Source organism: Astyanax mexicanus, chromosome 11 (assembly GCF_023375975.1).
Source record: "Astyanax mexicanus isolate ESR-SI-001 chromosome 11, AstMex3_surface, whole genome shotgun sequence".
NCBI lineage: Eukaryota > Metazoa > Chordata > Actinopteri > Characiformes > Acestrorhamphidae > Astyanax > Astyanax mexicanus.
In genome coordinates, this window is record NC_064418.1 from 3567336 (window position 1) to 3582238 (window position 14903).

Consider the following 14903-nt stretch of genomic DNA (forward strand, 5'->3'; position numbering starts at 1 on the left):
TATTGATATTGCTTTATCGTCTCGCTTTTCTTTTTTTATATATTTTTATTGCATTTTTGAGTATCCAACTTTAAGTTTTAGTATCCAACTAGCAGTTTGAAAAAAGGAAGAGTGTGACTTCACATGTGTCGGAGGAGGCATGTGCTAGTCTTCATCTTCCTGGTGTTGGGGCATCACTACTGAGTGGGTTGGGTAATTGGCCTTGTAAATAAGAGGGGGGGAAATGTGATAAAAATTAGAAAAAAAAAACTATAGATCACATTCCATTTTCATTCTATATTGTTACGTATGGTTTACACTTCAATTGCATCTTATTTCAAGTTTCATTTTGAGTTCAATGTGTTGCATGCAGAGCCCAAATCAAGAAGATTATTGATTAACTACAGACAGCATTTCTCTCAAATTTCAAATAAAATATTGTCATTTAGAGCATTTATTTGCAGAAAATGAAAAATGGCTGAAATAACAAAAAACATGCAGAGCCTTCAGACATCAAATAATGCAAAGAAAACAAGTTCATATGCATAAAGTTTTAAGAGTTCAGAAATCAATATTTGGTGGAATAACCCTGGTGGTTTTTAATCACAGTTTTTAATTCATGCATCTTGGCATCATGTTCTCCTCCACCAGTCTTACACACGGCTTTTGGATAACTTTATGCTGCTTTACTCCTGTTGCAAAAATTCATTTCTGATAATTGGAACATCTGTGGGTAATCTGCAGAGCTCTGCACATATCAGGATCAACACTTACAGTATTTTAAAGAAAACCTGAAGATAACTTTGAGATATTCCTCTGAGGGTGCCCCCACACCCATATTAAGCTTGTCCTACTTAATGTCCCTGTCCAATCTGAATATTTGGTGTCCTGCAAGGGCGCCGGTGCAGAACTAGCAAGATGCCGGAGCAGCGCAGTGTAACGTGGATAAACTGGAGCGCAGGAGCCGTACAGGATTTGGCCTTGATGTGTCAGACGGATGGCGCGTCACCTGAAGCTGTTGGGCTGAAGTTATTGGGCTAGGTCTGTTTTTAGGCACACTCACACACAAACCGTGGACTAATATGTGACTTCTGATATATTTATATATATATTCTTCATTCCAAGGACGCAGGGAGTGGAGAGCTAAGCTTGCGTTGCCTCTGGTCTGTTTCTACTAACACTTATAGCTGGACAGCACCTGAGATTTGGAATAAGATGTAGCTGATGGTGAGTATATTATTTTCTTTATATATTTAAAAAAATACTATTTATTACTCCTTGATTAGTCCATAGAGAATAGCATTTATATTTGACAGTATTTATAAGCATCTGTTAAAATAATATGTAGAACAAAAGGCTAAACAAAAGCAAAGTCAAAGTTTTAAAAGCAAAACCCAGGTTGAATACTGTATGTCTTTTAAATATGTTTTTAAAGGGAGTATATATATATATATATATATATATATATATATATATATATATATATATTTTGTCTGTCATTTTTTCAGAAGGTACAGAGCACAGTGCTGCTCTTTGTAATTAGCTCATAATAATGTAATTACCTAGTAATAAGTATTAAATATGAAAAAAATGCAATGTAAATCGAGCACAAATGCCCAGACTACCTTAATACCATTTAAATACGTGCTTTATTCTGCAGAATGCAGTTTCATAGAATGCCTAAATCCTCCTAACAAAGTAAAGGCTGTTATTTCTGACTGGTTCCTGAGGGATCTGGAAGCGAAAATGCACAGCTCTGCCCAGAATGTTCTCAAGCATGCTAGCAGAGTTCATCTCACATTTTCTGCTGCACAGAATTACAAAGAGCTGAGGGAATCATTACGGTTACATTCGGAGCAACTGACTCGCCTGTTTCTAAATTAATATGAATGAGGCTTTAAGGAAATGGCTTCTAAATAAGCCAGTCCTGATGTAAATAAGCTCTCCTTCAAAGGACTTATCCCACCGTGAGTGTGGTAATTAAGACTCTGGCCTATGGAGACAGTTACCTAGACACTGGTGTTGTGCCAACCCTAAAAAAAAACAGAAACATGCAAACGAAGGTTAAACTGGATCAGTCAGGATTACTCTTCAGGTGCTTCAAAGCTCCTGAAATCTGATGATACATAATAATAATAATAATAATAATAATAATAATAATAATAATAATAATGCTTTTAGATAAACAGGGTAATAGTAAGATTAGAATGGGAGGACAAGCTTTAATGCATCAACACAAAAAAGATGCAGAGCTTTCAGACCTCAAAAAATGCAAAGAAAACAAGTTCATATTTATAAAGTTTTAAGAGTTTAGAAATCAATATTTGGTGGAATAACCCTGGTTTTTAATCACAGTTTTCATACATCTTGGCATAATGTTCTCCTCCACCAGTCTTACACACTGCTTTTGGATAACTTTATGCCTTTAGTCCTGGTGTAAAAAATCAAGCAGTTTTAACAAATTGAAAACCTCTGGAATATAATCAAGAGGAAGATGGATGATCACAAGCCATCAAACCAAACTGAACTGCTTGAATTTTTGCATCAGGAGTAAATGCATGAAGTTATCCAAAAGCAGTCTGTAAGACTGGTGGAGGAGAACATGATGCCAAGATGCATGAACAAACAAATGTGATTTAAAACCAGGGTTATTCCACCATATACTGATTTCTGAACTCTTAAAATTTTACGAATATTCGCTTGTTTTTATACAGTGACCCTATATGCCCTGTGGAGCTTTAAAGATTTATAATGGGTGTAGAAACCATGATTTCAGTACATTATGTGTCTATTTTTTTTTACCTTATATTGGGTTTTTCAGTGAGTTGATGAGTTGGGTCAGGTGTATTAGAGCAGGAGATACAGCACTATACGCTATAAGAGCTTTTTCTACATTAGATGCTTACAAACCCAAAAACAGGCAAAATGCAGCAACACCTCTCCCTGCTGGCCGGATTAGAACTCTACACACACCAGAAATGGCATTAGGCAAGGAGATGATCATTATACTCTATAATACAGTAATTAAATAGTAGGTTACCTGTGCATGGTTTGTATAATAATAATATAATTCAGACTAGAGCATTTTTAATGAAATTAGTCTATTTCAAAGCCTCCATTATTGCACTGTGGTGCTCCTTTCCTTTTTTCCCCCTTTTCCAACCTCTGGCTCACAACTGTGTGAAATCAACCCTTTTTGTGTTAAGTCAATACCTGCAGTGTTAAATTAATTCAAATATGTTCAAAAATGTTTATTTAGCACTGGCAGATTTACTGTGATTGCACAAATGCTGGGTTGATTTTTACTTTTAACTAGTGTAAACAGAACTGTTCTAAACATACACCTACCTACTTTATCTCAATTGTACTTGGCTGGTGGTGTTCCTCCATAGACTAGTTCTAACCATTTGTTTCTTAGCTCTGAATTACTGGGAAAAGCATATATATAACACTGATGTGTTATTCACACAAATAACACAGGAATGAACTGCCATGCTGTTCCTAGCGCTGTTATTTAGCTCCTATCTGACGAGACGGCGTCGCTGCCCAGCTTCAGCTCTGCCTGTGGGCGGTCTCTAGCCGAGGTGGGCGGGGCCATGAATACTAATTCACGGGTTGACGTAGACACGGTGCTTTTCCTGATCGACTTGTTTTGTTTTTCTGAATATTTTATTTTACTAGCTGCTGCAGACAATGAAGGCTGAGGATGAGTTTCATGTTCAGCATCATATACAACTCAGAGAGACCTACTGTATTTCACAAATAACAAAAAAAATGGGAATATAGCAGAAGGAGACCTTCAAGAATGAGCCATTTAAGAGCTCTGTCACATTTATGCAAATAACGTTACCACAAGTTAGTTTTAGTTTGTGCTAAGCCAGTTCATGCTTAACTGCGATAGAAGCACAAAACTCATTATTTTAAGGTAGTTACATCTACTATACATCTGCTGACTTGCCATGAACAGTAGGTACAGATTCCCCCTGATTTCCAGGATTTCGTACATGACTTGCAGGCATTAAGGAGCCAATATCAATATGTGTGAAAGTCCCGTGACTCACAAGAGAAGTGAGATGTCTGCACATAATGGCAGTTAGATTGAGACTAGATTAAAATAAAACAAACATATTGAACTTGTCAAATTGCTGCCTTTCACTTTCAGCTACTTTTTTAAATTGTCTTCTGTAAGCAGACTGTAAAGTGCACTTCTGTGGCTTCACACCGGCACCATTTAGATCCGTTCTTAACACCAGCACAACCTGCTAAGTGGCATTTTTCCCCCTAGATGAGATGCACGGCTGGTGGCTTCTTTTCATCAGTGTGGTCTTATGCCTCCAGTGTGTGGAGGGAATGAAAGGCGAGGCTGAAAACTCTCAATGGCGGCAGTGTTCCAGTAAATTACATCAGGGGAGAGTCTCTGAAGAGCGCAGGAAGAAGCAGCATCATTAGCACAGAGCGTGTTTGCTAAGCCCCAGTCCCTGAATATGAAGCACATGTGGTCTAAATCCCTATTGTGCAGTTTTTTACCTGTTGGTGTCTAATTATCCGGCAGTGTCTGATCTATTCATGGCCTTTGGTGAACTTTCAATACCAAATGAACATCGGATACACCATCCTGAGACTCTTACTGACGTACGGTCTGGGCTTTCACCACTAAAACGTATAAAAGCTCTTTGCAAGGCAATATAAAAAAACTATTTTGGTTGTCTAAAACATTTTAGTATACAGCTCTGGAAGAAAATATGAAAATAAGAAAACCTCTGGTATATATTTAAGAGGAAGATGGATGATCACAAGCCATCAAACCAAGCTAAACTGATTGAATGTTTGCACCAAGAGTGGCATAAAGTTATCCAAAAGCAGTGTGTAAGACTGGTGGAGGAGAACATGACAAGGTGCATGAAAACTGAAATCCAGGGTTAAAGATTAAAATCCAGGGTTATTCCACCAAATATTACTTTCTGAACTCTGAAAACTATGTCTTAAAACTACAATATAAATATGAATTCACAGCACTATTTGAGGTCTAAAAGCTTTGCTTCTTTTTTGTCATTTCAGTCATTTCTAATTTTCTTATTATAGAATAAAACCCCAATGCCCATTTTACTCAAGCATATACATAGCTAAATTAAAGAAACAGGTTCAGAAATTAAAGTGGTCTCTTAATTAACTCTTATTTACCCAAATAAACTTAGGTTCTTCTATTGCACCTCTAAAAATCATGTATTTAATTGTATTTAATACCAAATTGTTTAATTTTTAGACATAATTTAGAACAATCCATAACTATTGATTTCATTAATTAATAAATAAAGCCCTATTTTTATTGGCTTTCTTTTTATATCGTCACACAAATATGAATTTCTACCAGCTGGGAATTGGTTCATCCCTCCCTCCTTCTGCTGGTTGTTCTGTACATCACTGGCTGAGACAAATACCCAGAGTTCCCTCTTGTTTTGCTTGGGAGTGCTGGTCTCTACTGAGGGGAAGAGGCAGGCTCTTTCCCCCAAGAGAGCGGGAGATGTTTTTCTCTCCCTGTGATGGAAAATGACCAAGGCAACGGCCCTCAAGGGAAAACACCGATGTGATCATGTCTTCATCAGGATCTCTCTGTGCTGAAGAGGAAGACGCCTGAACTTTGCTTCTGACAGTCTCATAGACTATTCAGTGCCCTCTCTCTCTCTCTTAGACTGATGTATTTGATTTGTTGATACCTGTTGCCAGGATTCTCCTCCCTGCAACAGCCCAGCACCTGTCATACACAAAGGTTACACATTAATGTTAGAGTTTGTACACACGGTAACAGAAAACACAGTGTATAAAAGCTGTGCATCAAGAATACTTCTTGAGGGTATCTACTGTCAAGAAGTATTTTAAGGTCATTAGTAACTTTCAACATTGGAAAATTATGAAAAAAGTATGATTAAAACAGTTGTTCCCATTCTGATCTAAGAAAAGATCCACCACCCCGCACGGATAAATGTACACAGCATTAACTGGAGAGACAAATTTTCAGTGTTAAATAGTCAAAATCTTAAAGTATATTTTTAACTACTTCATACAGAGACTGTAAAAAAAGATGGACGTCTTGTCTCCGTTCCCATTCATTCAATGAAAATGAAGCCAAAATCTTCCGCCATGTTTGCGATCCTGATACCCGAGTCTGCACAGTAGAGACCAGAGGAGAGAGAAAGACTGTTGAGAGACGCCTACTCATTTAAATATCCCCGCCCATGAGGGCTGCCTCGAGGTCACAGGCTGCAGAGCGGAGCGGAGCGGAGCTGACGGTCTTTTATTGGTCCCGCCCATAACCAGCCCTTTTACAATAACCACACCTTTTTTGAATAGAGCTGAATAACGTTTTAAAAAAACGAATTCTGTGGGGATATAAAAATGTAACAATATAAGCAGAGGCTACACTAGCTGTTACATTTAAATAAAGGAGGTAGAATTACAGTATATTAGAAAAAAACGTGATTGAAATTTGTCTGTTTTGCCATTGAAACCTATGGGGATGGGTGGAGTTACACAGCTTTCTGAAACCGAACAGCAGGAGGCGTGCGACCTGTGGTGGCTTCACTTTTGAGAGACGATGCTCTGTCCAGCTATACACAGTCTATGACTTCAGATTCAGTTTTGGAGACATTGAAAAGCCCCCATGCCCCCGCTCGGTGCCTTAGGTCAGCTGATCAGCTGCTCCTGGAAGTGCCGAGGTCAAAGCGCAAGCTTAGAGAGGATAGAGCTTTTTCAATTGCGGCCCTTAAACTGTGGAATTGCCTACCACTATATGTCAGTCAAGTCCCGTCACTGTCCACGTTTAAAACCAGGCTAAAGACTCATTTTTATTCCTTGGCTTTTAATCAAATTTAAGACTTTGTTCTTGTTTTATTTATTTTGTTTAACTTTTACTTTACTTAGCTCATAGATTTATCTAAAACTATTTTTTATTGATACCTATATTTTAATTTGTCTTATTGTTTCTAGTATTTTGTTTTTATCCTATAATTTGCTATGTACAGCACTTTGTTGCAGCTGTTGTTGTTTTTAAAGTGCTCTATAAATAAAGTTGAGAAGTTGAGTTAAGTATTAACTCAAATAAACCCAATACTCAACTCCACAGAGATTAAATTAAACTCCACTCACGTATTTTACTTATTTGGTCAGAAAGAATAAGACTTCAACATTATGCTTTCATTCTTTTTTATCTAATATTTTGTTTTTTTTAGTTTCCAGTACAGTCCAGTACAGGCCACACACTGCAGACTGCACACTCTCTTTAAAAGACACATTCTTATGTACATTCTCACATAATGTGTACATATAAAAACCCTAGTTCTTCGTTTTTGGTTTGACTAATATATAAAAAAAAAAAAACAGTGAATTAAGACGTTACATAACTGCCTGCGCTGGTGGGCAGTAATCGTTTGAAAAAGAGAGAAAAGGGGACTTTTAATTAAGGGATTTGGGACTTCTTCTTATTTAACTCAGTAGAACACATGGATCAGTGCATGAGGTCATTAAATAATTACTTAAAACAGAGGACCATTATCTCATCCTTTATTTTTAGCCTCCTATTCCTTCATTGCTTAGATATACACTCTTAAAATACGGGTTCTTCAGGTGTCTATTAGTAAAGGATCTGGTTCTAGAAGGGTGAATGAGATTGTCAAAAATTTTATTTAAATATTGTAATTGGTTCTTTAATTACAAGATAAACCTATTTTAGGTTTGATTGATTACTGTGACTCTACATAGCACTAAAAGGGTTCCAGTAGTAGTTATATACTGTTTTTTACTCTAAAAGTACAGAAATTGGGTAAGGATACAAAATATTTTTCATGTAAGATTAAATGATTCTCAATGTAGAGTCTAGAAAAATGAAAAAAAAAAAAAAAAAGCCCTCGGAAATATGTCCAGTTTTTACATTTGCACTCTATTTTTATAATAATTGACTTGTGACTAGAAATAAGATTTGTTTTGTAGGAAATATAAGTATAAGTTTGACTATTCTAAGACATTCTCATACACACCATTTAGCTAAAAAAAACATATACTGTATACAGTACTGTGCAAAAGTTGTAGTTCCAGATTTCTCCTGGATGCTCCTCAGCCAGCATGTGTATATTATTATGTTCAGTTCCATCAGCAGCTCACCTGATTTACCACATTTACCAGTAATTTACCAAACCAGGTGTTAATTAATATGATGAGAACTAGAAATAAATAACTCTATTAAACTCAGATGAGGAGGAGAGATTAGGAGATGTTTTAAGGTAAACAGGGCTGAAAAAGCTGCACTGCTTTTTGTAAAATTGCTGTTTATATTTACTGTAATGCTGTAATAGTGTTTTACTGAGATAGTAAACACTGACTGCACAGATAAGAAGCTTTTTCTTTACTGAAATTCCCACAGGTGCCTAAAACATTTGCACAATACTGTATATATATAGACTATAGACATTCTGTCATGTATATGGACCTTTAGCTCCTTTAGCACTTCATGACCTCATGCTAACAGTCTGTCCGCTCTTCCAGCTCTGCTCGAAGTGTGTTCACGGAAGACGAGCGGAGCTACAGGTGGCCACTGCTAACAAGGGTAAGTTCAGAGGTGCTGTGAAAGTGTACTTAATGTTAAAAAAGTTTAAAGGCTGTGGCGTAATTTCATTTTTCCTCCATTCATTCCATTCATACCCTTTCAAACAGGCCTGTTGTGTAATATCTGAATATCTGAATATCTGAATATATATAATGAATGAACTAAGAAATGAAAGGGCTTTTGTCAACGACTTGATTTCGTCTCGCTGCTTGTTAAAGTGTGTTTCTTTTCCTCATAATGATAAAATTGCTAAGAAGAAAATACACTGTGCCCTGTGCATGTTATTGAGCAGCTAGGTTCAGTGCTGGAATTCCCTGTGTTAGTAGCCCTTTCTAACCCCATTACCACTAAAAGAAAAATAGTTCTCTCTGTGCCGCCTATGTATCTTTATTATTTTAGCACCAAGATAACTGTGGTGCATTTTAATACATTTATAATAAGCTCAACCTCACAGGTATCAACTCATTTTTAAGGTACCAGGACATTTTACATGCAGTCTAATATTAATTGCTTATCTTGGATGCTTATCTTGGAGAATGCTGCATTCTCTATGACATTTTTGCTTGCAATTTTTTTGTTGAATAAAAAAATGACATATGAAGAGTGTAGTTGTGAGGCAGTGTCTAACAGACAACTGGCAAAATAATTTAAAAATAATAAAATAGTGGGACAGGGGAGGAAAAGAGCGGAAGAAGAAAATGGGGTTAAAAGTAGAGTAAGTGCTCTTTGAAGAGCTTAAAGAGCTTGGTCTTCAAGAGTTTATAAAAGTTTATTAAAATCTGCACTACTGATGTACATTTATGATTAGAGTGGTACTACCGGGAAAAATATCTGACTAAAATTGCTCTGCTCAGGTACATTCATGAATAGAATAGCACTTTTCAGGTACATTTATAACTAGAGTGGCACTACTAAGTTACATATCTGACTAAAATTGCTCTACTGAGGTACATTTATGATTAGAATAGCACTGCTCAGGTAAATGTATGATTGGATTGACACTACTGAGGTAAATATCTGACTAAAATTGCTCTTCTGAGGTACATTTATGATTTTGCTTTGTGTGAATGTTTGGTAAAGCTGGCCGACGTTTACTAGAGGAGCGCAGTGGCCGGGAGGTAACATAGACCTTTAGGAGTGAATGTCATCACCTTGTAGGCAATCATAAGGGCTTTGAATTTAATACAAGCAGCAACTGGTAGCTGTAAATTATCCTGTAGCGTCCCTATATATGGTGAAGTAGTTTTGTATAGACCCCTTTTCCATATCCTTGATTTATTATTTACTGTACATACCAATACCATCATTAGAATCTGGAGTAACCCACTTCCTCAAGAGTAGGGAGCTAAAACATGAGTATAGCAGGAATAAGGATAAACATTTAGAGCTATAAGATGTACCATGGTTGACTTTTTAACATGGTCAAGACACTCCCTGGGAGATGCTAATCACAAACCATGAGCAGTGTCTTTATTTTTGGAGCCTGCATCATTAAGACACTGCCACTGCCAGACTGTGGAGGGCTGAAGAAAGCCAAATATGTGCAGCTGATGGAAGGAGCACATGCATTAGCATCTCCAATAACTTATCCACCCACTGCCTTCTTCACTGAGGCGAAATCAGTGCCATGCTCTTAAAGTACTGATGGACGTCCCTCAGTGAAAGGTCCACTTTGCCTTAAGCTCTACTGAGAGAGAGAGCGTTTTAAACCATCTCTCATCACTGAGTTTTGCATTAGTCTCTTATTCTTAAGTACTTGCAGAACTACAGTATTTGGCCTAGAACAGAGCAGTTTTAGGTTTTATGGATACCATGATTTGATACTAACCTGATAATTAGCATGCAGTAGATAGTATATAAGGTATATAGTGAGCTAATTAGCTTTAGCTTCTTTTATGGACTGACATCCTCTTTGTGAGTTACAGGTTAGCTTGACAGCTATGTATATGCAAACTGAATAGCACTGCTTAAGTAAATGTATTATTAGAATGGCACTACTGTAGTAAAAATCTGACTAAAATTGTTTTGCTCTGCTGAGGTACATTCATGAATAGAATAGTACTGCTCAGGTAAATGTATTTTTAGAATGGCACTACTGAGATAAAAGTCTAACTAAAATTGTTTTGCTCTGCTGAGGTACATTCATGAATAGAATAGCACTGCTCAGGTAAATGTTTGACTAGAATGGCCCTACTGAGCTAAATATCTGATTAAAATTGTTTTGCTCTGCTGAGGTACATTCATGCATAGAATAGCACTGCTCAGGTACATTTATTTTTAGAATGGCACTACTGAGCTACAAATCTGACTAAAATTGTTTTGCTCTGCCGAGGCACATTCATGATTAGAATAGCACTGCTCAGGTAAATTTATGATTAGGATGGCACTACTGAGGTAAAACTCTGACTAACATTGTTTTGCTCTGCTGAGGTACATTCATGAATAGAATAGCACTGCCCAGGTAAATTTAATTTTAGAATGGCACTACTGAGCTAAAAATCTGACTAAAATTGTTTTGCTCTGCTGAGGTACATTTATGATTCGAATAGCACTGCTCAGGTAAATTTATTATTAGAATGGCACTACTGAGGTAAATATCTGACTAAAATTGCTCTGCTGAGGTACATTTATAATTAAAATAGCAATGCTCAGGTAAATTTATGAATAGAATGGCAACACAGAGATAAATATACAAATAAAGTTTCACTGCCGAGGTACATTTATGATTAGTATAGCACAAGTAAATATATTATTAGAATGGCACTACTGAGGTGAATATCCAACTAAAATTGAACTTCTATTTACTTTTATGGCTAGAGTAGTACTAGTGTGGTAAATGTATTGTTCTTTTTTTGGTATGCCTGCTGAGATATTAGTGTTTTAATAAAGTAATAACATTTTAAATTATAATAAATTATCATAATTGTTTTTGTTTGAAAAGCAAGACAAAAATACACGCCAAAAAAGTGTAACTTTGGTGCATCCCACAATGGTACTCTATGGATCCTGAAAGAAATATCCTGAAGCAATATTGACCCAATGGCTTGTATAGTGTACAGTAATGCTGTATGTATCTGTATATATGTATTACACAGTATTTACTGATCTTTCTTAAGCATAGTGTTAGACTCTGGTTAGAGGCTGAGAGTAATGGGAAATAAATGTGAAAGAAAGGACCATTATGAACAGTCTGTACTCTGGGCTTTCTTCCATATGCCACCTATTAGTGAGACACTCACACTATTAAAAGTAAACGTGAGCTGAAAAAGTGGCTCATCACAATTCCTAATTTTAGTTGACTTTTTTGGCAAGAATTGTGTTGTTGTAATTTTTTTTCACATACAACCAATTTACTTACTTCGATCTAGTCTGTTCAAACCACTGTGTTTTGTTCAGTATGCCAAAAATAGGATTTTGTTTGATTTGGTCCTTTAGAAAGCTATTTTTGTAAATGAAACCTTTAACATCACGGAAGAAAAATGTTTTTTTACCAGTTTAAAGTGCACTTGTCATCATTATACTATATATACTGGGGAATATACAACTCTGGAAAAAAAATTAAAAGAGCACTTACTCTGATTTTGCTATTTATAGATATATATTTGAGTAAAATGAACATTGGTGTTTTATTCTTTAAACTACAGACAACATTTCTCCCAAATCCCCCCCATCCCCCCCCCCCCCCCCAAAATATTGTAGTTTAGAGCATTTATTTGCAGAAAATGTGAAATGGCTGAAAAAACATATTTGAGGTCTGAAAATGCAGAGCTCAAATAATGCAAAGAAAAAAAGTTCATATTCATAAAGTTTTAAGAGTTCAGAAATCAATATTTGGTGAAATAACCCTGCTTTTTAATCTCAGTTTTCATGCATCTTGGCATCATGTTCTCCTCCACCAGTCTTACACACTGCTTTTGGATAACTTTATGCTGCTTTACTCCTGGTGCAAAAATTCAAGCAGTTCAGCTTGGTTTGATGGTTTGTGATCATCCATCTTCCTCTTGATTATATTTCAGATGTTTTCAATTGGTTAAAATCAAAGAAACATATTTTTTAGAGTGGTCTCTTATCATTGTATCATTGAATACATTGAATATAGGTGAAGAGAATGGGCGGGGCCATATGGACAGTATAATCTCAGTTTTTAGGTACATGATTTTGTCATCTTCCTGTATTATGTTACTCAGATCAAGGATCATTTATTTAGAAATAATAATTAATGATATATTTGGCAGTTTAAGACAGGATGGATCTTACATAAACAGATATTACATGTTATCTAAGCCCCTGCTCAAGACCAAACAATGGCTATGTATCGTTTATTCTATATTTACTAATTAAACATGCTAATATATTCATTGGAAACATTAACACATGCACACACAAGTGCATTTTTTTCTATGTCTCTTCTCAATATGTTTTCCAGAGGTTCCAGTATCATGAAATCCAGGTGCAGATTTATTTAAATGCATGTTTGTTAAAGCCACAGACATACAGCATGATTCAGACTGAAACATTAGCCTACAATAACTTAATTTATGCAATGACACACTACTTTAACCTCTCTGGGGTTTTATATGGCATTTTGATTTTGTTAGGCCTTTAAGTCCCCTGTGTGAAGAGCAAATGCATGTTGTTTTATTTCGAGATGTGGCCAACGTCGGCCCAGATGGAGACTCCCACTATGATGATTATCACATGAAAGTGGGCATGTTGGTGCAGAGAAAAGAGGACCCTAAAGAATACAGAGCCGGTTTAGTGCCAACGACACTGTGCTGTGCAATTCTGATAATAGAGAATGAAAATTATGCAGTAATTGGTAATAAACAAATTCGTCATGCATATGTGAGATTTATCAATTTATATTTTTTTGTTGACTGGTCGTGTTTTGGATTCATCTTCTCTGTTTTTTTACTAGTCTTAGAGCCAATTCTCAGAGCATTATCAGATATGGTACTAGGTGGAGGCAATGCTTGCCATCTGCATAATGTGTATTCTATGTAACCTGCTGTTGCACAGCACTGCCAACCACCTGAAATTAAATAAGAGCTCTGAAGATGCTTAAAAAAAATAAATAAATAAATTGTGTGGGAGGTTTCATGGCTAAACTGGAGCAGCCTGGTGGCCAATCTTCATTAATTGCATATTGCACCAGTAAGAGCAGAGTGTGAAGGTTCAATTAGCAGGGTAAGAGCAAGAACAGTTTTGCTCAAAATATTGCAATGCACACAACATTATAGGTGACATACCAGAGTTCAAAAGAGGACAAATTGTTGGTGCACGTCTTGCTGGAGCATCTGTGACCAAGACAGCAAGTCTTTGTGATGCATCAAGAGCCACGGTATCCAGGGTAATGTCAGCATACCACCAAGAAGGACCAACCACATCCAACAGGATTAACTGTGGACGCTGTAAGAGGAAGCTGTCTGAAAGGGATGTTCGGGTGCTAACCCGGATTGTATCCAAAAAACATAAAACCACGGCTGATCAAATCACGCAGAATTCAATGTGCTCCTCAACTCTCCTGTTTCCACCAGAACTGTCCGTCACCATAATCAATTACTGTGCTCTAAAACCAGGTGTTTCAGTTTCATTGTCCATCCCCTGTACAAGCACATGCATTTAATTAAGCTTTTATCCACAAATCTGACATATGAAGCTTGTAAATAGGCTCATTTTATTTAGTTATTTTACAGTTTTATATGATACTGCCTGTTTGTTTTCCTTCTGTCACACTGTAATTGTGTGATTGTTGGCCATCAGCTGCAGGCTGTTTGGTGTGTTCGAATGGTGCGAATGTCACAGGAGGCGAGAGGTGACAGTAAACTAATGGTAGGCCATTATCATTATAGGCGTTAGTGGGTGCTAGTTCATCTTTGTCAGCTTGGTGTGTCTGGGACCTCAGGTGCAGCATGAATGGGCCTTTAATGTTGTAGTCATTATTATTCAACCATGATTCTGAAATGTATGTATACCAGACTATAAAAGGACTGTATAATTCACTATTGTGCGCACATTGCATGTAAATTTATAGTGTAACCAGGGTTTTTACCAAGGCTAGTGTGTTTGTGTAGCTGGAACAATAGTTACGATAATATCTTTGCAGGTGAAATGAAACCTTGTATTTACAAAACTTGGAAAATGGAACTTTAATAGAAGATATTAAAATCTTCTTACATTTTAATGGAATCAGTGGAAAACAATTTGAAGCATTTCTATTGCAGTTGTAGAGGTTCCTAACGGTGTCCTGTGATAATTAATTCCATGCAGCTTCAATACAGCACCTACAGTATGTGTCCACTGACACTTAAGCCTTGACACTTAAGGT